Source organism: Sitophilus oryzae, unplaced genomic scaffold, assembly GCF_002938485.1.
Source record: "Sitophilus oryzae breed Bouriz unplaced genomic scaffold, Soryzae_2.0 scaffold_1297_pilon_pilon, whole genome shotgun sequence".
NCBI classification, from domain to species: domain Eukaryota; kingdom Metazoa; phylum Arthropoda; class Insecta; order Coleoptera; family Curculionidae; genus Sitophilus; species Sitophilus oryzae.
Window position 1 is genome coordinate 5,522,759 of NW_022145945.1, and position 23,795 is coordinate 5,546,553.

Consider the following 23,795-nt stretch of genomic DNA (forward strand, 5'->3'; position numbering starts at 1 on the left):
GCTACATCTTTCCAGTATTTCTCTATGGCTCTGAGAGTTGGACACTCAATCAGACATTGGGAAACCGCATTAACGCTTTTGAGATGTACTTGTATCGTCGTATGCTGCGTATATCTTGGATGGATAGAGTGACAAATGAGGATCAGGCGGATGGGCAAAGATAAAGAGCTTCTATCAACAGTGAAGGACAGGAAGTTACAGTACGTCCGTCGGTTGAGGGGTGATCGATACGAGGTGCTCAGGCTGGTTATCGAAGGTAAAATTGAGGGCAGGAGATCAGTGGGAAGAAGGCAAAACTCCTGGCTTAAGGATCTGCGTCGTTGGTTCGGAAGAACGTCGATCGAAATTTTCAGAGGTGCGGTTTCACGCACCATCATAGCCAGTTGGATCGCCAACCTCCGAAGGGAGACGGCGGCCTAAAAAGAAGAAGAAGTTAGATTAAACTAAGTGTTAACGTAATCATTTTGCAGCTAGAGGTTATTTTGTTTATGCGGATTCTGAAAATGACCTGATAGATGTTCGTTAGGTCTTTAAAAATACCTTATTCGAGACACATACTACATGGAGAACTCTATCACTTTCAGCCAGGATGCAAAAAAATCATGATATTTTCAAAAAAAATATATTTTTTTCGATTTTTTAATGGGATTTTTTTTATTTTACTGTTGCTTACTGTGGCACCCGAGAATCTGACCAGTAGTTTTTGGTGGGGGTGGGGGGTTGGTAAGGGGGTATGGGAGGGGGTTAAAATTTTAAATAAATCGTAACTACAAAATTACAGTAGCTAGCGAAACGCGGATTTCAATTTAAGATTAGGAATAATATTTGCAACAAAATCAACATCAAAATCAGTCAAAGTCGCAGTTTTTGAGATAAAAAAAAATGAAAAAATTCCTTTGCTTTGAAACTAAAAGAACTGCCTACCAACTTTTTATTAACATATTTTAGTATGGGCGGCTATACGTGCCTCCCGGCGCCAATTTTTTAGTCTAATGTTATAGGCTAAAAAAAGTAATTTTTCAGCATTGCATCCTTTCAGATTATGCAGTGTTTTATCATATTTTTTCTAAATAGTTGTTTCCTAGAGACGCTTGTTGGTGGTGCAGACTAGAAATTTATAAGCTGCTGGTTTCATTCTGTTAAATTTATAACTTACTTTAATAAGACACTAACTTCTAACATTTCGTTCATTGCTTACGCATAGAAATACAAAGGTGATTCTTCGGCCCTCCGTGAAATCCCCTTCGTGATTCGATAAGATCATATATGGATCAGATATGATCCATTCTTTTTTTTTCGACTTCGGACGAGTATTTCGTTCATCTACGCATCGATAGGTGGAGCAATACACTCAAAAATAAGCTAATTTGACCATCGTGAGCAGTTTCGGCCGTGACCGATAATCTCGGCCTTTTTATGCCGAGAACGAGACCGAGATCTCGACCTGATTTTTAGCCGAGAATAACTGTAACCGAGACCGAGATCTCGGTCGGACCTTAGTTATTAGTCGATCGGCTTATGTGCTTGTTTATATTATTACTCTGAAGATCCTTCTCGGTGACGATGAACTCTATAATACCTAAACGGCCTACACTTTTGCCGAATTACGGCGTTTAATTTTTTTATTCCTTGATTTCCGTGTACCGTCCTAATGGCAACGATGATTGTCAATAGTTTTTAGGATCCGTTATTAAAAAGTTAATCGACTAATTTTTTGGAAGCGAGTATCTCTTTAAGTAGGTAGATTTCATAATCGAATTTCGTGATAGTGTATCCAGTCTTTTCCAGAAATATTCTTTATAATATGATAAATTCATTTGCATAGTTTGAATTGGTATGTATACAGGGTGCGGCGGTAAAATATTTTCCTGAAATACATCCTAGTACATACTTTAGGTTTTCACTTAAACAAAATTTTCAAGTTTTTTAATCTATGCCCGACGCGACGCACTATTGCAGGACCCTGTATATTTACAGATTCTTCCTCTTTGTTAATTATTGAATAATTGCAATACGCGTGCTGGTTGCGATAAGGGAAAAATTCAAGGCCATCTTAACACGCGGTTACTTATAAAAAATTCAGAGTATCTATTGTTTTGTTTGACCTAGTCTTATAACTGTGTAAGATAACAGTTATTACCGAGATATCTAAATGGGTATTAACATATTACATATAAATCAATAATATTAATAAACATAAAACAATGGGACCTTTCTTATTCATATTGTATGAGTAATTCAGAAAGATATTATATTAAGACCTATTTTGTCTTTATATACAGGGTGTTTCAAAACAAATGCGAAAAACTTCAGGGGCTGATTCCTTGTTCAAAATAAAGGGTAGTTTGCTTCATAAACGTTGGGTCAAAAGTTAACCATTAGGGAGATATCGCGGTACAAAGATGGCGGAAAAATTATGTTTTTATTTTTTATCTTGAAAACGAAAAGAGATAGACTAAAAATCTTATGGAAGCATTACTGTTATGAAAACACACTTTCTGGTAATTTTTTCACTTTTTTAAAATGAGTGGAAGGGGTTGAAATAAACTACCCCTATCATTCTTGTTAACGAAATTTAAAGAAAAATCTTATCAAACACATGCAAAAAAATTAATTTGGATAGTTTAGTTTGTTTAGAAACTTTTTATCTCTTGTATTTTTTGATAAAACTCACCGATTTGAAATTAAAAAATAAAATGTAAAGCATTACATGCCAGGACAAACAACATTTTCTGATAAAGAATCTAGTGGGCTGCTGTAATTTTTTTAGGAAAAAATCTAGTCGGCCGCTGTTACTTTTTAGGATGTTCCTAATATTATTTTATTTGATATTACTCTACTGCAATACGTTATTATCTAGATGATTATTATTATCGTTATTATCACTTCTTAATCTAAAAATGTTTTTTGTCCTGACATGTAATGCTTTACATTTTATTTTTTAATTTCAAATCGGTGAGTTTTATCAAAAAAACACAAGAGATAAAAAAGTTTCTAAACAAACTAAACTATCCAAATTAGTTTTTTTGTATGTGTTTGATAAGATTTTTCTTTAAATTTCGTTAACAAGAATGATAGGGGTAGTTTATTTCAACCCCTTCCACTCATTTTAAAAAAGTGAAAATATTACCAGATAATGTGCTTTCATAACAGTAATGCTTCCATAAAATTTCATTAGTCTATCTCTTTTCGTTTTCAAGATAAAAAATAAAAATATTATTTTTCCGCCATCTTTGTACCGCGATATCTCCCTAATGGTTGACTTTTGACCCAACGTTTATAAAGCAAACTACCCTTTATTTTGAACAAGGAATCACCCCCTAAAGTTGTTCGCATTTGTTTTGAAACACCCTGTATATAAATAATATATCGTCGTTCGACAAAGTTGAGGTGGCAAAATTTTGGCTAACTGTATAACCAAAGATTTACAGTTTAAATAAAAAGATCTACTTATCTACTTACGTTGTGTTAGAAATATTTTTTATGGACTACGTATATCAAACGTTAAATTTATATATAGCCCTACTTATTAAATAAAATGAAAATGGTGTGCTCCGCCTGAAATTTGACAAGGGGAAAAGTAAAGAGTACGTTAGAGAAACATTCGTTCTCAATTCCTAAGAATCGAACGATGTTGTTCTGAATTTTAATATGGAATACTAATAAACTTTAAAGACTGTCTTCATACCATGGTACATTGTTTCACATTTATTATATTCAATAGTGAAAAGGTCTCTGTTAGTTGTGCCTTCGCTCGCAAGTACTAAGGACCGTATTATTTCGAAGGCTACTTTACTATTAATTGATAATTCTGAGCCAATATCTTTGACACTAGAACTTCAATATTTTTTGCTTGTGTAGCTTTTTTAAAAGGACTCCATATACAAGGATATCTCAGAGAAACACCTTATAGTTATTAATGATACAAGTTCGATACGAACATCATAATGAAATGCGTGTAGTGGCTTAGTTACACAAGTTTCATTAAAAAGTTCGCATCGAACGTGTATCATTCAAAATTTAATCTACGACGCGACACGAGGGACGATTCAAAGAGATTTGATTTAATTTAAAATATCAGAGATATCCTCATAAAAATTAAAATTCAAAATTATCAGGTGCCCATATTAGTCGACGCCATAGATAAAAGAAAATAATCTACTATTAAGATAGATATGAAACTTAATAGTAAAATTTTGGGTCAAAGCGCCCCTCCGTGTTCTTAGTAGAGACTACGTTTAACCCAGCGCCTTCGCCTTTCCTGCTGTAAATATTTTTTATGTTTATATTTGATTTCAAAGGATTTATTTTTAAAGTTACACTGATATATTAGTATATCAGAGTAACTTTAATAAAACAGAAGAATATATATATTTTACAGTTTATTAAATACAAATTTTGACTACAAGGTAGAAAGTAAATCACAATATTTGATAAAACTTATAAGTATACCATTTTTACAGTTAATAAACTATTTCTGACTATGATATTTAAAATTTAGATAGATAGAATATTAAAAAACATACCGGTATTTGCAGACGCAGGCCCAAATTCAATAAAAACCAAAATTTTTCCTGCGAAAATTTTGGTTTTTATTGAATTTTTTGATTTATCAACAATCATTGTCAAGTTGACAATATACAGGGTGTTTTCTAATTAGTCTAAAAAATTGTGGTGTGATTCCTCATGTGTTCTTAAAACAATTTTTATATAACCATTAGGTCTAAAGTACTTCCTTTCTGATCTACAGGGTGTTAAAAATTAAAAAAATCGATTTTTTTGCTTAACATAAATGGTACACCACTGCTTTTTTAAAGAAAATATTATATTTTTTTCTTGACTTTTTCAACAAAATTGATCTTTTGAGTTTTTCTTGTTCGTCAAACGGTTGTCGAGGAAAAAATAAATATACTTATTAAGAGCCCGCCTTAATTCGTTTCCTGACGATTTTTTATTTTTTAGATTAATTAGGAAACACCTTGTATATGCATATCACAGGCAACCAAATAAACTAGTAACCTCTAAAAATTATTTTTCCTACCACTAGCGACATACCGTGTTTTTAGTGTGTACTAAATTATTTTATCAAAATTTCACCATATAAGTTTCCAGGCAATGGTCGACGCCGTGGTAACCGTGCTTGTTGATTGTTTCCATTTTGACTTTGACAACTCAATTATTGATGTTCAATTTTGTGTTAATCGTTCAGTTTTAGCAAAAAGCAAAAAATAATATTAATATGGGTGATTCTGATTCTGAAAGTGTCCCTTCGGTTATTGAAGGCATTGCGCAAAACGTTGTCGATTCCCTACTTCCCGAAAAATCAAGACAAACGTACGAGCAAGCCTATGTAAAACTTGAAGATTGGTATAAAGGGAAAGGAATCAAGAATAGTAGTGACGAAAAGGTTCTCCCGGCATATTTTGAACATCTTTCAAAACATAGGAAGGCTTCATCACTTTGGGTATATTATTCCATGCTACGTTCAGTTATATCAGTGAAGAAAAATACAGATATTAGTAAGTACGTCCATTTAATTGCATTTCTAAAAAGAAAATCGGAAGGATTTCGGTCAAAAAAATCGAGAATTTTTAAAAGAAAACATAACTCGTTTTTTGTTAGAAGCCTTCTTACTTATTTCCTGACAAAAGTTTCATTGATAGTAGGACTGGCGGCGTATCGAGTTGACATATCTGCAGCTGCAAAATGTTAAATGGACAATGCATTCATGTCATTATTCCATTTACGAAAACAAAGATATCACGAGATTTTTTTATAACAAAAGGAAATGTTGTAGGAATAAATATGGTGGAAATGGTTCGAAGATATAGTTATGCGGCCAAGCAACACAGAGCATACTCGATTTTTTGTGGGGTACAGAAATGGAAAATGTATTAAGCAACCCGTTGGCATTAATACTTTAGGGAAAATGCCGTATAAAATAGTTCGTTCCGTTAATTAGTTAACGTTCCTAAGTCTTCCAAATCCACAACAATACACTGGACATTGTTTCCGTAGATCGTCTGCGTCGTTGCTTGCAGATTCAGGAGTGGATTTATTAACTGTTAAAAGTCATGGTGATTGGCGCTCTAACACAGTGGCAGAGAGCTACATAGAAAATTCCAAAGAAAATAAGAAAAAAGTGTCATGTAATATTTTGAGTAACATGTCTGGCAATGGTGGGTCTTCAACAAGTTCAAGCACTCAGGAAATAAATTTATTTTCTAAAAATTCAACTCACCTGTCATCGTCTGGAATTAATTTAATCAATTGTACTGATATTATAATTAATGTTTACAATAAATAAACGTATTTAGGTACCTTTTTTTGCTTGTTTCTTATTTTAAAATTTGCGCGTTATTATGAATTCATAATAGCACTAGTGCTATTATGAAAGCCATAATGACATCCAAATGACAATGTTAAATGTGGCATAATGACATTGTCGTAGATTAAATAATAAAAATATGTTACAACTATGTTTCTCAACATATTCCAGTCATACAGTTCAGAATCAATTTCATTAAGAACTAATCGTTCTCAATCTTGTTTTCTCAGTTTTCGTAGTTTTATGATCCTTTAATATGCGTCTCTACGAGTACATATGATAGATTAAAGATCTTTATAACCCTTTAAAACAATTTGAAAGTTTTCAAATAGCCAGAAACGATGAGCTTAACTGACTAAATTCAACTATGCAAGATAAATTTAACGGACTTGTGATAATAGTTTTTTTCTATTTCATTTTGTTGGCAAGTATTCAAAATAAAGTATACATTGACTGTGAAGGACAATTTTAGCGCGTTTTTGTTTCATTTCTTAGCAAAAATTTATTCGTGTCAAACATGGAGTAAACAACAAAATTAAAAATTCTTTTATAGCTACTGAATATTTCATATGATCGAAAAAAGTCGTTTAATTGGCTTAGAAATGACGACTAGGTATTGAAATTTACCATAATGTTTTACATTTGAAATAACGGCGATCTTCATTTCCAAGCTAACTCTGATGCCGTTCTTTGTTTAATTATAATATTATATTAAATTATTTAATGATAGAAAATCTGTATTATTAACGTACTGTTCCCAAAATCCGTAAATCTATTGATTACTCCGTAGTTTTGGCAACACTATCTCCGGCAACTCACTTGCACTCTGTTGACTGAAAGCAGAACCACGGTACAGTGTTCTTTATTCGCTGTGCTGTAAACGACTACCAGCGCGCAGCGGCGCATAGCTAAACAAAAAGTCGGTCTAGTTTTGTGCATAGACAAATTAACAAATTTTACTTGTTAATTTGTCTATGGTTTTGTGCCACAAAATTGCCCATCAGATAGCATCTTCTAGGTGCGCGACAATTTGATTGATTCCAATCATGGTACAAAGAAAACAAGGTATGATCGATAACGGCTCCAATTTCGTTAAGTTTGCGCATACGCTGTGACGTGATATGCCAAACAAAAAAATATCCATATTGTTCAATTGCCACTAATTAACAAAAGACCTAAAATAGGGAAAAATTAGGACATAATCCCAAAAGTTATGTCAAATCATGGAGCTTGACATTTGAAAAATTATTTTCACATTTATTATGTCATCTGGTTGACAAATTTGAAATTGGCGCGCGGAGCTTGCCGACCAATGGTGCCGTCTATCACCTGTGATGTATTGACCAACCTGCACAATATCATACCTTGTATTCTTTGTATCATGGATTCCAATATGTTTTGATGCATAAATTCGACAAATTGACACATACGAGGCAGTATTTGAATTCCCTGTTAAACCATTCTTAAGTAAAAAAATAGAAATAATCTATAAGGACAAGTCCTTGTTATTACTCAGCAAAGGTCATATTTAGGTGGTTCTTCAAAATATTTCTATTGTGCTATATTTATACAGCTGTTGAGAAAGAAATATTCTCGATATCGGTAACTTTCTGCGAAGTTCTAATTGGTACTAACAAATTTTCGTTCTTTATCAATGTTAGGATTGCAATCGTTAGTTGGGATAATAAAAAATACAAGGTCACATTAACATAAGTGCTTTTATTTTCGGAGACATGAGAGGTTATATTGTTTATATATCTTTGACCTAATCTCTTAATTGGTGTTAGATAATGCTGGATTCAGAGTTCCGGAGCCGTAAGACGTAATATATAAATATCCATATATATAATAGCCAAAATATATAAATGTTGATAGTGGCAATGTATCAATAAGTATAAGAGATTTTTAAGAAAAAAATATAAATTTAGGTTTGTTTATTTAACTATATTTGAGCGTGTGGACAGAAGGATATAGATAAGGATATTTTCCATGCAGAATCAGTGGGAAGAAGCAGCGCACAATAGAACGCAATGGAGAAGAATTGTAAACTCAGTTAACAGCGACCACCAAAAAGTAAAGAGGCAACAAAGCAATGAGATTTTTGAATCATCAGAGTGCTGAAGAAAGATGAGATTTTTGAGTGTCTAATAAGATTTTTGAATGTCCGGAGTGCAGAGAGATAACATCACGTATCGGGCTTTGCAGTCATAGAAAAGCTCATGAATGAAAATACCTTGCGTAGCCACCTTCTGATGCGTGTCAAATCGTAACCACCGAAATAACGATTATACGTTATTACGGTGGTTACGGTCAAATACTCGTCATCGAGTAATGATATAATAGAAGAAGTAGTTTTTATTTCAGTTCTCTATACCAAAGATAGGCTTGCCAATCGTTCTCTATTCCAGAGGACAGTCCCTCTTTTTGATCGTATTGTCATCTTTTCTTTCACGTATTGAAAAAATCATCTTTTTTACACACCAAACTCAAAATAGAAAAAAAAATATTCGTCTATCGCCAAAATGCCTAATAAAATGTCGAAATTTTTACACACGTTGTGTAAGCTCCCCTATAGCTAATCATCTCTAACCAACAGAATTCGTGTTAGATACTATCAATTTTCTTTACTATACATCTGTTTTTAGCCGACCATACCAATAGGTATGGTAGGCTATTAAGATCGGTAAAAAAAGTTTTTTTAATTTCACTCAAAATGAGTTATTTGGGTCATAAATGACCTTTATTCAAAATATCGTCCTATTGCTGCCAAAAGTCACTAACTAACATTTTTCCAAACAACCAAATTCAATCACTAACTATGTTTTGAAGCGGAGAATCGATTGCAAAAGTCATTAACTACGATTTCTGGCTATTTATGTTTTATTTTAAAACCGAATAGTTACTAACTATAACATCTTTATGCAATGCAATTCATCTTTAGACGCATTTTTCTCGGAAGTAATAAAAAATAAGTTAGTGACTTTTGGCAGCAATGGGACGATATTTTCATGGTGTCTGTCTGTCCGTTTGTCTGTAACACGATAACTCAAAAACCGCTAAACCTATTTTAACCAAATTTGCCACAAAAATACTGTGGCACCCGAGAATCTGGCCATTAGTTTTTGGTGGGGGTGGGGTGTTGGTAAGGGGATATGGGAGGGGTTAAAAATTTAAAAAAAATCGTAACTCAAAAATTACAGTAGCTAGCGAAACGCGGTTTTCAATTTAAGATTAGGAATAATATTTGCAACAAAATCAACAACATCAAAATCAGTCAAAGTCGCAGTTTTTGAGATAAAAAAAATCGGAAAAATTCCTTTACTTTGAAACTGGAAGAACTACCTACCAACTCTTTATTAACATATTTTAGTATGGGCGGCTATACGTGCCACCCGGCGCCAATTTTTTTTTCAAAACTTCATTAATTGGACATAAAATTACGAAACTACTTATACCATGATTGACCTACTTCGTCTCTCTTATAGTTTCTGAGATCCCAATGGTCACTCTCAAATTTCGAACATTCTGTACAATGTTATATTGAAATCAAAATCAATGTCCGATGGGGGTAATTATTGTCGTATCCCTTGTCCTCCCTACGACCACACTTGTCTATCGAGGAACGCAGGTTACCCAATTTCTACAACCCACCCCCCTGTGTTGCATCGAGGGATGCTTTATTAGCGAATAGTTAGGGAGCTTATGCAATGGCGGCATGCGGACCATCCGATGGCAATTAATACCGGTTATCGGAATTGACGAGTATTTGGAGGTGATCCAATTTAGATGACAGCAGCGGCGAAGCTTCCAATGCATTGGTGCGGGCGGTGCGTCGCATCCCTTCAAAATATTGTAATACGTTTTTATTTAAAAAAAAGTCATTCAGATCTCATAATAAATTAAAATTCTCAGTAAATTTATTCAAATAATTAAATTCAATTTCAATTATTTAATGCGTGCGTATTGGTCGCGCTTTATACCGATTTGGTCATTTTAGAAGTGTGGTCTGGATTTTAATGTGTATGACAGAGAATAATATAAATGACCGGTTGACAGACAGAGAGACAAAATCAAAAGAGGCATACAGTGTTGCCTGTTTTTACGTTTGTAGGAAAATTTGTGTAGAAAAAAAATTAACTATCTTAAAAACTTTAATGTATACTACTGAAATGAAGATAATATATCCAAGCTAAATGCTAATATAATCGATTACATCTGTAGTAAAATGCGTAACTAATTGTGAAGAATAAAGTTCCAACCAAAGATATTTAAACTCAAGAGATACAATTGTTTACCTTTTTCGCTTGTACTCATCTACATTGTTGTCATCGCGCAGATACCCCTATTTCCTTCTCTATCCATTCTCTATCGCACTCGTTGATTTTTGCAAACCAATGTGTAATGAAGTTTTAGAGCGTTTTATGATCATTGTATCTCTCGAGTTTAAATATCTTTAGGTCCCAACCCTAGATTTTTGGGTTGGAACCCATATTTTCCATATACGCCTACTTGTGCGGTTTGAATTTTTGATGCAAAATCCGGCAATACCGCATAAAAGAAATGTATCAACCCAACTTTTATCTCTTTTTAATACATTTGATTTTCGATTAAGCTGCCTACATCATTGTCATACACGTTAAAATCCAGACCACACTTGGTGAGATAACTAAGGCCTACGCTAAAAATAAAAATATCTCGACAGGGCAATGATGTGACTGTCCTCGTTACATCTTGAACGCCGCCGAATGCGAACCGAGGTCAGCGAACTTTCCGGCCGCGATTACGTCTCCCGTTTGCTGTGTTAGTCGATGGGTGATGCAACCGCAAAACACATCTCGTTCGCGGAATAAAATAAAAAATATTGTCACGCGTCGCGATGACCGATTCTGAGTGCGGCTGTAAAATAGAAATAATTTTGCAATCATCTTTCAGCTCTATGCTCGGCTCTATGGTATATACAGAAATATTAAAAACTATTGAAGAAGGACTTCCAAAGCATATTTTGAATATTAATACTAAATTAAAATGGTGTATTCGTCATTTTAGTGGAAATGTTTATAAAATTGAACACTGTCACAAATTACCTATAACAGATGCGAAAGAAAGCGACTGCATCGGAAACCGCTCGGCAAACCCCACACGCCTATTGGGTGGTGTAAATACACCAGTCGTTTAGTCCGGAAACCTATGCTGTGTCGTATTCGCTTGCTGGAATGACATAGTGCGTGGTTATATGTTTCTTTTTAAAAACGGGTGTAGGATTTTTGTTGAACTTTTGAACTGTTATTTCTAAGTTTTGGTAATTTGTATATCTTATTTAAAATGGGATACAAATGTGTTTATTTATAAGGAAAAAAAGATATTTATAGTATAAAAAATTAATTTATTTAACAAAAGTTATTTAAAAATGTGACAAAATAGTCCCTTTCTATTGGTTCTATCGGACTTTTTTCGACTATATAAATCTTTATTTGTAAACTTTAATACATCAAATATTTTCAATCTAATAAATCATTTAATGATGTAAATAAGAGGAATTTTCTCACATGGGTGGTCAAATTCTATAGTTTTCATTATATCAAACAGCCTCTGAGAAATGTTTTCAACTCAAAATGCCTTTAATTATGTTTGACTACATCAATTAAAAGGGTCTTCAAATACATCAATGTGATATTTGTCTAAAATTTGCAAAAGAATCCGAATCTCTGGATAACTCGAAATTATTTACCCATTTAAAAGCCTTTGATCATGAAAGTGGAAAAATTTGTTCATTTTATTTACTGGAAATGGAAAAATTATTTATATTAAATTTTGATGAGTTTTGCACTGAAGAAAACATTCAGAGGCTGTTTGATATAATGAAAACTATAGAATTTGACCACCCATGTGAGAAATTTCCTCTTATTTACATCATTAAATTATTTATTAGATTGAAAATATTTTATGCATTAAAGTTTACAAAAAATAAAGATTTATATAGTCGAAAAAAGTCCTATAGAACCAATAGAAAAGTAACTATTTTGTCACATCTTTAATTAAATTTTGTTAAATAAATTAATTTTTTATACTATAAATATCTTTTTTTTTTCCTAATCTCCTACGAACTGATATAATATGACGAGCAATCTATTAAATTACTGTGAGATTATATGCCTCGATAACATATTGGTGCAGATTATTTTTACCCAAACTATACATTGATGCGGATTGTCTATGAACTCTTTCTGAAGGTCACAGAAACCTGAACGCGTAATTCGGTGTTCTTTCGCCTCTGTTGTAGTTAATTTGTGACACTGTGGTTGTAAGGCACTCAATAAACTTTTTTGTTGGCCATGTCTACTATTTTCTCTAACAGATACGTTCACAGATTTGTATTTATCTAAATTTAGTATTTTTTTAGCCGACCATACCAATAGGTATGGTAAGTTTTTTTTAATGTCACTCAAAATGAGTTGTTTGGGTCATAAATAATCTAAATACAAAATATTTTCATGGTGTCTGTCTGTCTGTCTGTCCGTCTGTCTGTCCGTCTGTCTGTCCGTCTGTAACACGATAACTCAAACACCGCTAAACCGATTTTAACCAAATTTGGCACAAAAATACTGTGGCACCCGAGAATCTGGCCATTAGATTTTGGTGGGGGTGGGGGGTTGGTACGGGGGTATGGGAGGGAGTTAAAAATTAAAAAAAATCGTAACTACAAAATTACAGTAGCTAGCGAAACGCGGATTTCAATTTAAGATTAGGAATAATATTTGCAACAAAATTTGTAATAACATCAAAATAAGTCAAAGTCGCACAGTTTTTGAGATAAACAAAATATCAAGTATGGGCGGCTATACGTGCCTCCCGGCGCCAATTTTTTCTATTTCCTTCTACGCCATTACATCATTTAGATCTATTTCCTGTCTGTTATTTCTTTCATTATCAACCCCGAAACCGCGACAACTAAGACTGTTTTAATTATCCCCTTGAACCCCTTCGGGCCTGACAAAAGATCTGTATCTGCGGGGCGGGATATCACGATAAAAAAGAAAGAAGAATTACGGTTACTTCCCGTGTGACGGCAGAGGTGCATCCGGTCTCGACGAAGAAATCGACGGCCAGCAGGTCGCCAAAGGGCGAAGGGACGGATCAGACAAGGATACAGTCGAGTGAGTCGTATAAATGAAATGGAAACAGTTGTTACTGGGTATTTTTAAATATGTGGTTAGAGTAATAATTTATAGGGAACTCAAAAATAAATAAATAAATAAATAAATGCCTTTATTGTCAAAAAAATTTACAATTTGTAAACAAAGGTAAAGTAAACAAACAAAAGAGAATACAAAACAAGTATACAAATTACATTGTCAGTCTTATTGTTTAAAATAAACATTATTTATAAATGTTTGCAATTTCAAAGAATAAAAAAATAAAAATAATATTCAAAAATATTTATAAGTTTAGAGTAAATCTATAGTAATAGCAAATATTAGACCAGTGTTTACAAGATCAAATTCGATTATCAAAATATTCAAAATAAGTCATATACGGCATATAAGTCATTTACGGCGTAGAAAGCCTTGTCTAGTAAATAAGATTTCAATGCTTTGCGAAATGAAGAAAATGATGTTATGGATTTTATTTCAAATGGCAGGTGATTGTGCATTTTCTTCGAGTCGTATAATATTGAACTTCTAACTAACTCTGAGCGTGGGGTAGGTAGATAAAGATCTTGCTCCGCGTTCCTGAGTGGATAAGTGTGAGATGGCCTTTCTGGAGAAGCTGATACATGCTTATGTATTAGGCAAACGGATTCAAATATAAATAAGGAAGGAAGAGTTAATATTTTTAATTTTTTAAAAAAAGTCCTGGCAATGAGTTTTGCTGTTTAGTCCCAGTGAATATCGAACAGCTCTCTTCTGGAGCTTGAAAATGCGGTCAAATTGAGTCGCACAACACGTACCCCAGAATGGAAGAGCATATCTGAGGTGCAACTTAAAAAGTGCATAATAAACAGTTCTAGCCACTGACAAGTTAAGCTCCTTAGAAACAGATCTTAATGCAAAACAGGCAGAGCTTAATTTTTTCGACAAAGTGTCGATATGCATGTCCCATTTCAGAGAATTGTCTACAACAAGCCCTAAGAATTTTTCAGAAAATCCAATCGATATATCATGATTGATTCTGTTTTGTTTGAAAATATTTGAAAATTGTTAATAATTAATGATTATAAGATCTTCCTATTCCACAATTATTGTTACATAGAAAGATCTTTTTGGACTGACATTGTATTTAGTTTTCTATCAAAATTTGCAAAATGGCTCGGACAGATATCTGATTTCATTGTTTCATATATAATATTCGGTTTAGAGCGTTTTTCTACGTTGTCCGATACCCAATTTCCAGCCTTTTCTATTTGTACAATCCTCTGTTGACAGGTTTCTTTCACTCATAGCTTTGTGTACGCTTTTTTTGCCATTCCAGTTTCGGTCTTCCCTATTTTCTTCTATCCTGTGGTTGCCAATTGGTTATTTTCTTGGGTCATCTTGTATTCTTCATTCGCTCTACATGTCCGTAACAAGGTAACTGCACAATGAGGAAGTTGAGATGGACCTTCGGAGCGTCATAACTCGGGCCTGATCCCATCTTTTCATGATATTTTGACGACATTTTGTGCAGTATGAAACCCCATCATAAAGGCAGGCGGCCACTGCGAGCGAAACTAAACTAAGCGAAGATAAGATTTGTAAAAAATCAGCTTCCATACTTTTTAATGCGTCAGCGGCTACTTGAGCGAAACAAAACGAAAATATATGAACGAAGATTCGAATCGTAGTTTAGTTTCGCTCGTTTTAGTTCGTGACAGGTTCCAGCGAATTTTTCGCAGCGATTAGTTCTATGAGCAGAGATACAATACGAAAACTTTTCTGACTACTAAGCGAAAATCGTTCTCAGTGGAGTTCCCATTTAGTTACCGTTTGTTTTCATATTCTTAGCTTAGTTTAGTTACGCTCGCAGTGGCCGCCTGCCTTAATGGCGAAAAAATCGTCCGATTTAAATGAAGTTTGGTATGTCGATAGATTTGACCAACTTGACTGTGTTCGACATGTGTCACTGTGACAGCTTTGGTATAAGGAACGTCAAAAGTTGATGTCGTCCGATTGCGACTAAATTTGGTAGGTAGACTATGTGAGCGACGCGCGGGTGCACACGGACCCACCCTGCAGCGTTGGATACGACGTTTCGTTTATATCTCCATCAGGGTGGGACGGACAGACGGTCGTTTTAATATAAATTTTATGAAAGTGAATCAAATTAATTATTAATTTTTAATTTAGTGCTTTTTCAACATTTGAAAGTGGACTTTTTCAAATATATCGTTCAAATCTTTCAATTTAATAGCTGTTAGTAAGAAGTTTTACAGTTATTTGTCAATTTTTTTGAGCTGATTAAGTAAGTTAGTTCTCCCAATAGCGATTTACAACTGACATTTCAGTTGTAGATCGACTAATATTTTTCATAATAAAAGATATACATATAATATTTATATTATATGTTATATCTTACACAGCTACCTATCACTTCAAATCCTTTTCTGAGAATTAACGAAATTAGTTATTTCAATGGAGATTTCTATATGATGAAGTGTCACTTTCTTTTCTGTAAAAAAACACAGCCCATAATCATCCATACTTCTCATATCATCTTCGAACAAACCACCAATTAACGACCGTTTAAAATTATAATTTCATTCGCCGATTCAACAGATCCGTCTATTTAATACCGTTTCGTACTCGAACCCTCGTAGATTTTTCCAGATCACAGCCGGCGGCGGTGAGAAGCTTTCGCGTGACGTCGGACCGACGGCCGTCTCTCATTGGCCCGTCGCGCCGCAGAATGAGGTTTCGTTGTGAACTCGCCGCCGAAAGGTTAGTTTAGTTTTAGTTCTGTCGCGAGCGTGAAAGCTCCCGCGGCGCGCTCCGTTCTCTATCGGCTTTTATATGCGTCGAACACCGCGATATTCTCATCGTCGTTTTCAGTTTTCGATGCGGACAACTCAGGTTTTACTCGATCGTTTACCGATGGTGATGTGCGGTCTCTGGCCATCGGCAAGGACCAAGAGATTTCATCCACTTTGCTGACTGAAAGTTAACTTATTTTGGTGCGAGTGATTCTCCAGTGCTGTGATAACTAACATCTTTGTTGTGATCGAGAAAAAGTGATAAAAAATCGTTTTGTTGAGTTGAAAAAGTTTTCTTTGTTTGTTGTTGAGTGCGATGAAGATCAAGATGCCCTGCAAACTGTGCGAAATGTCAGCTGAAAAAGAGAAATTGGTGGGATTCGGGTGTACCCATTCGCAGCCTTTCTACTTGAGCCAGTTTTCGCCGTTCGTGCAACCTGTAGGGTTGGGGATTGGAGGTTCGACCTTGACGCACTTTCCCCCTTTGAGAGAGATGATGCTGGCAGCCTATTTGCTTAAAGGTGCTGTTTATACAGTTTCTTATACGTTTAGCATATTTTTACGGCGTAGTTGTTGCTGTTTGAAGGTTACGGAATATCTTAAAGGTGGCTGGGATTGAATTTGAAGAATTTTATTGGCGATTAAATCAGCTTTGTTGTTTTCGGTTTTGGAATAATAAGGTCGTTCTTTATTGCAAGAGTTTTCGTTTGGATTGGTTTGGGACTGTATAATGTATAGTAAACATCTTTTGCATGCAAATGTTCTTCACTATGATGTGTAATGTTGAGTTATAACGAGTTATAACTCATCATACAGACTCAGGGCTTAGAAAAGAGCCAGTATCTAAGACGGTTTCATGAAGGCCAACTCTCCATCTCCATCAGCTGTACCAAAGTTTATGGTACGAACGGTTGTCGTCTCTGCGCACTCAGTGATAAGATGTTCTGGTGTTTCCCCATTTTCCTCACATAATCTGCATTCGCCGTTGTTTCTAAACTTCAATTTATTGAGGTGTTCTTTGAGGAGACAGTGTCCTATTAGAAACCCCGTAACAATCCGAAGTTCTTACTTAAATCAAGGAAAATTTTTGATTTTTCTCGGTTGTAAGTTCTCAAAAACATTTTCGAGTGTCTTAGACCGTTAGAGATAGAGAAAGATTAGAAATCATTTTTGTTCAGTTGAATTTATCGTTGATTGTTCTCGATTGCGCTATGAAGAGCAAAATAGCCTCCATACCAGAGCTGAAAAAATGAATGTATTTTGAAAAACACAAAAAATGTCTTATAACGTTGTTTTTGAAAAAAAAATCGTTCTCGTACTTTTCAAACTTGCTGAGAAAAACAAAAACTGACTACATTAATTCCAAATTAGGAGAGTGATCAAAATGATAGTCGATTGATTAGTAAATTGAATAATGATAGTCATTAGCAATAACATACAATCAATAGGTATTTAAACCTATCTCTATGACTGATGAACTACAAAGAAATAGCGATATCTGCGAACATTTTCGAAAATTGCTTGGTCGCTTCCTTTCAGCTATACTTTTTGCAAATGTTGTGAAAGCATTTAAAATTATAGTAATTTTAACAAAATTGACACAATAAGAAGCGTTATTTACAAAGAGTAATCCCATATCAGTGATTGGCATATCCAAATGACACAATAAAAACTCGACAAACTTTAACAAACTGCTCCACCACTCATCAAAGGGTGCGAAATGTCAGCTGAAAAAGAGAAATTGGTCGGATTCGGGTGTACCCATTCGCAGCCTTTCTACTTGAGCCAGTTTTCGCCGTTCGTGCAACCTGTGGGGTTGGGGATTGGAGGCTCGACCTTGACGCACTTTCCACTTTTGAGAGAGATGATGCTGGCCCCCTATTTGCTTAAAGGTGCTGTTTATATACAAGTTTCTTATACGTTTAGCATATTTTTACGGCATAGTTGTTGCTGTTTGAAGGTAACGGAATATCTTAGAGGTGGTTGGGTTTGAATTTGAAGAATTTTATTGGCGATTAAATCAGCTTTGTTGTTTTCAGTTTTGGAATAAGGTCGTTCTTTATTGCAAGAGTTTTCGTTTGGATTGGTTTGGGACTGTATGTATTAGTAAACATCTTTTGCATGCAAATGTTCTTTACTATACTGTAGAATGTTGAGTTATAAGGATTTATAACTCATCATACAGACTCAGGCCTTTGACAAAAACCAGTATCTGAGACGGCTTCACGGAGGCCAGCTTTCCATCTCTGACATCAGCCGTACCAAAGTTTATGGCACGAATGGTTGTCGTCTCGGCGCACTCAGCAATAAGGTGTTCTGGTATTTCCCCATTTTCCCCACATAATAAGCATTCGCTGTTGTTTCAAAGCTTGAATCTACTGACGTGTTCGTTGAGAAGACAGTGTCCTGTTAGAAACCCCGTGACAATCCGAAGATTGTTCTTACTTAAATTAAGGAAAATCTTTGATTTTTCTCGGTTTTAAGTTCTCAAAAACATTTTCGAGTGTCTTAGACCGTTGGAGATAGAGAAAGATTAAAAATTCATTTTTGTTCAGTTGAAGTTATCTTTGATTGTTGTCGACTGCACGATGAAGAGCAAAACAACGTCCATACCAGAGCTGAAAAAATGAATATATTTTGAAAAACACAAAAAATATCTTATAACGATATTTTTGAGAAAAAAATCGTTCTTGGAATAAAGGCTCATACTTTTCAAAATTACCGAGAAAAACAAAAATTGGCTACATTAATTCCAAATTAGGAGATAAAATGATAGTCGATTGATTAGTAAATTGAATAATGATTAGTCATTACCAATAACATACAATCAATAGGTATTTAAACCTATCTTTCTGCAAAAATTTTCGAAAATTGCTTCCAGAACTTTTTCAAATATTATGGAAGCATTTAAAATAATAGTCATTTTAACAAAATTGACACAATAAGAAGCGTTATTTACAAAGAGTAATCCGATATCAGTGATTGGTCTATCTAAATGACCCAATAAAAACTCCACAAACTCTAACAGAAAGTGAAAAAATAAAATGGTGCTTTAAAAACTGCTCCACCACTCATCAACTCAAGTTTCTCACCAGAGCCATAATCCATATCATCATTTCCATGACGATATTTTCAGAATGTAGAGAACCACATATAGTTATTCAAAAAGAGTCTTATAATTAGACTCGTAATTAAACAATTATTCTGTGCTGCTGCTTCTTCCTTTTTAGTCGAGAGAATTGTTTCAAGTTTGGTTTAGTTATTCCCAAGCTCACAAATCGATTAGAAACGAAAAAAGCTGCAAAATATATTTTTTGTACAAGCACAGCTATCGTACTAGGTTAGGTACAATGCTTTTATACTATTATTATTTTGAAAGTCAAAGTTTCTATTTTCTCAACTAAAATTTATCAGAACCTCCATTTAATTTAAAAATTTATGTATTTTAATTGCTATTTTAGTCAGATTAAAAAAAAATATTTGGATCGTTTTAACTTTAGTCTTTACAGTTTTATAGTTTTGATTAAGTTAATATTAATTGATGTATTTATTGTGTGTTTAATTGTTAATTTTTAAAGTTATGATGTGTAGATAAAAAATGGATAATGCAGGTATAATTTATTTGCATAATTGGACCACTAAAACCCTTCCAATTTACGTATTATTTAGGTATATTATTACAGCATTGAATTTTAAGCTGAAGGGTTTACCATAGCAGTTAACATTTACTAATGAAAAGGATTAGGTATATTGACAACTCCAATTGCACCAATTGAACGGCTATAATAAATACCGAATTCCTTAAATATTATGCATTCGAAAAATGTTAAGCTCTATTAATACGTTTGTCCTTTAAGAAAAATTGGAGACAGTAAATAACCTTTAAGTTTTTTCGGTTCTTTATAAGGTCGGAACCTCGATCGTATCTGATAGATGAAATCTACGAAGGTCGCTAGGTCATATTTGACAATAGAATTTTGAATGGAAGTGCGAAATACGTTTTTATAAATATTTATGTAACATTAACAGGCAGGTCAAATTAAGGCCTATAAGGTTAACGTTAAGGAGTTAAGAATTGAAACCTTGTTATCTGATGTTGAAGTTTTTTATGTAACGAGACAATTACAGTGAGATCTGAAGTGTATTTGTGTTGGCCAGTGAAATTCTAAATCAGAAGAATGAATATCAATAGATACGGTTTTTACGGTTACTAAAATAGATGTAAATTTATAAAACAAGCAAAATGAAATAGCAGGGTTGGAAAGAATCATGATTTAAGAAGAAAATAAAAAAAAACAATTTTTCAATTAAATCAGATTTTTTTTATTTTAATAGAAGCCATTATTTAAATCAGATTTCCAAATAATTAGGACTTATTTCCAATTAAAGTCCTATCCTAAATAGCTAAATCTTCGTATCTCTCCCCGATACTGATAACATTAACAATAATTATTCTACAGCACGTATCATTTTTCCACATTGGTTACCAATATATTCCGCAAAAAAGTCGTTCGCTTGAGAACAAGAAGATTTTTTTTTTCAAAAGTCACATAAGTCACTCAAACGCCTAATCATAAAAGTAAAGCACTTTTACGCCTAAAAGTACAAAAATATATTATCAAACTGATATTTGTCAAATTCAATCGAATGTACAAATTGTTGCTCGATATATAATTACTTACAAAGTATTTATTACCACAAGTATTACTTTTTATATTATTTGCAACGTTTGAAATTGATTAAAAAATTATTTTTAACGTTTGAAATAAAATGTAAATTTAATTCTAAATTTTTCTGAAAATGGTTTGATCTCTCTTTCCTCTGTCCTCATAAAATATCGTATGATCGAAGAAAAACGGCGTCAGCGATGGTTATGAAATGGAGATCGCTGTCGTTTTATATGTAGATTTTATGGGAAATGTCATCGATCGTCATTTCCCAGCCACCTGGACGCCGTTTTTTCGATCATACGGTAGATGACTTTGATTTGTCCGTCTGCGAAATTTGATTTATTTTGTCAGAAAAACTTACCATAGAGCCTTAGAAGGTTATTAAATCGGTATATCGACTCATAAACGACAAATTATCGCTCAGGGAACAAGGAATAGACTTGTTATAAAAACAACCCATAAACAAAGAAAGTGCCGGGTCATAGCAGCATCCAAGGCAACAAAAAAAAACCGTAGTACAGTAAAACTCTGGATCAGGGAAAAGCAGACTGTCTACTGAAGAAACAGAGAGGTAAACAGGTATAGCAAGGTCTTCAAGGATCTAATTCTAAAACTACAAGGGAACCAAGGTGCAAAAAATGAAGGTTTTTTTTTAAAAGAAAAGCAAAAAACTCGATTTTTTTGTTTCAACCAGATTTTTTTTATTTTAATCAATTTTCTATCTGAATTCCTATCCTAAATGGCTAAATCTTCTTAACTCTGCCTTATATCGATAATATTAACATTTAATAACACCGATATATTTTATTCTGTAAACTTTGCCGATGCCCCTATTTTCGCCAAAAAATCGCCCGCTTAGATCAAAGGAATTTTTTATGAAAATAGTCATGACTGTCTTTTAAGTGGAATAAAATTATTACCATCTGATGTTCAAAGTGCAAAGTACTTATTGCAAAACAAAATGTCACTCGGTAGAAATTTGGAATGAACTAGAAGATAAATTAGGTAAAGCAATAGTTGGTTATTTCAAAAAAGATATAAAACAGCCTTGACACCAGCATATTTTTTGACATTGATTATAATCTATAGACTATAGTCCTCGGGAATAAAAATATAACCTGACATAAGAAGAAACTAGTTCTGCACTAGAGTTTGCGAATGGAATGGAGTTTTCGAATACCGGATTTCTAACCCTTCACAATTTCAAAATAAATCTGTACCATTTAGAAGATCGAAATTACTTCAAAAATCCGTTGATTTAAGTTACGATTTAAATCTTGATTTAAATCATTGCATCCTGTAGGGAACTGGTAATTACTGGATGGAATAAAGTGCGGATTACAATAGGCTTCTTGACAGGACATATGGCTGTCAAGTACTACATGAGAAAGTCCATCCTGTATTAAGGAATGTAGAATGTTTAGGAGGGAAGTCCATGGCACGAATGGTCGTCGTCTCGGCGCACTCAGTGATAAGGTGTTCTGGTGTTTCCCCATTTTGCCCACAGAATCTGCATTCGCCATTGTTTCTCAGCTTCAGCTTATTGAGGTGTTCGTTGAGGAGACAGGGTCCTAGAAACCCCGTGACAATCCGAAGATTGTTTTTACTTAAATCAAGGAAAACCTTTAACTTTTCTCGGTCGTAGGTTCTGATGAACTTTTTCGAGTGTCTTAGACCGTTGGAGGACACCATTCCAAGTTGCGGATGGAGTCTTCCAGATGTATTAAGAAGACGATTAAGGAAGTCTTTACTTAAAAAAGTCTTTACTTGATAAAGAATCGTGAAAATGCAGAATATATAATGTAACTGGGAGGCTGTAGATCGCAAGCGATTTGGAAAAGCAAACCTGATGAACTAGGCTCCCAGCATATCAAGGACCTGCTCTTGGATACGCTGAATCGATTTTATATAAATATTTTCAATAAATCTGTAAAGATAGCTGCTTTTTTTAATACGGATTCTTCTCGTTCAATTATTTGCACTAAAATTGCGAAAAATAGTTATTTGTGTAAAAATAAGTAAATTAAATATGTCTAGTAGGCTGCCCTCATAATGACTTTGTTTGCAACAGCGGCCGTAAAGTAAAAAAGCGGCCAAAAAAGATACACTTTAAGGGCGTTAATAGATCCGTGTAAAACTTAATTTTTTGTGACACTCGCTTAAAAAAAATTATATTAATCACTTATCGAATTTTAACGTCATATTTTTAAAACACGACGCGCTAATTCGATTAATTCGTTCCTTTCTCCGTGGGTTCTGCCCACGTCACGTCGGTCGTTAGGAATTTTCACCGTTTTAATCGTTCCAAACGGCTTCCATCTAAACGCTTTAACGGCCACGCACACGCTGACGTGCCGCCGCTGACTATAATTTATCAATTTATATTCGTGTTTACACGTTCTTCTGACCTTTCTTATTACGTTATCTTGGCGGGAAGCGCCGCGCCGCAATCTACGGTTTAGAATCACTAGATTCGCCAGTTTTCGACAAACGAATTGATAGTGAAACTTCTTACTAAGAGCTATTAAATTGAAGGATTTGGGGGACATCTTTGAAAAAGTGTAGTTTGAAATGTTGAAAAAATAAGAAAATAATTAATTTGGTTCACTTTCACAAAATTTGTATTAGAATGACCGTCTGATGACTCCATTCAGGTACATCTATCCACGTACCGAGTTTGGTTCCAATCGACCCATAATTAAGAAAAATCCTGTAGCCCGTCCCCAATTATGCTAAAATGGATCCACATTTTTCTTCAATATCAAATCCTTAGTCCCACCCTGATGAAGATGTAAAGGAAACTTATTCAACTTTGAAGGGTGGGACCGTGTGCACCGTCGGCGTCGCCCAA

General features: G+C 34.1%; 1 protein-coding gene across 2 annotated transcripts in view; it reads left to right on the forward strand.

Moving 5' to 3' along the window:
- The window catches only part of LOC115874644 (titin-like), a 232,170-nt gene that overhangs the window by 101,751 nt on the left and 106,624 nt on the right, over positions 1-23,795 (forward strand). The gene's annotated exons all lie outside the window — the stretch shown is intronic.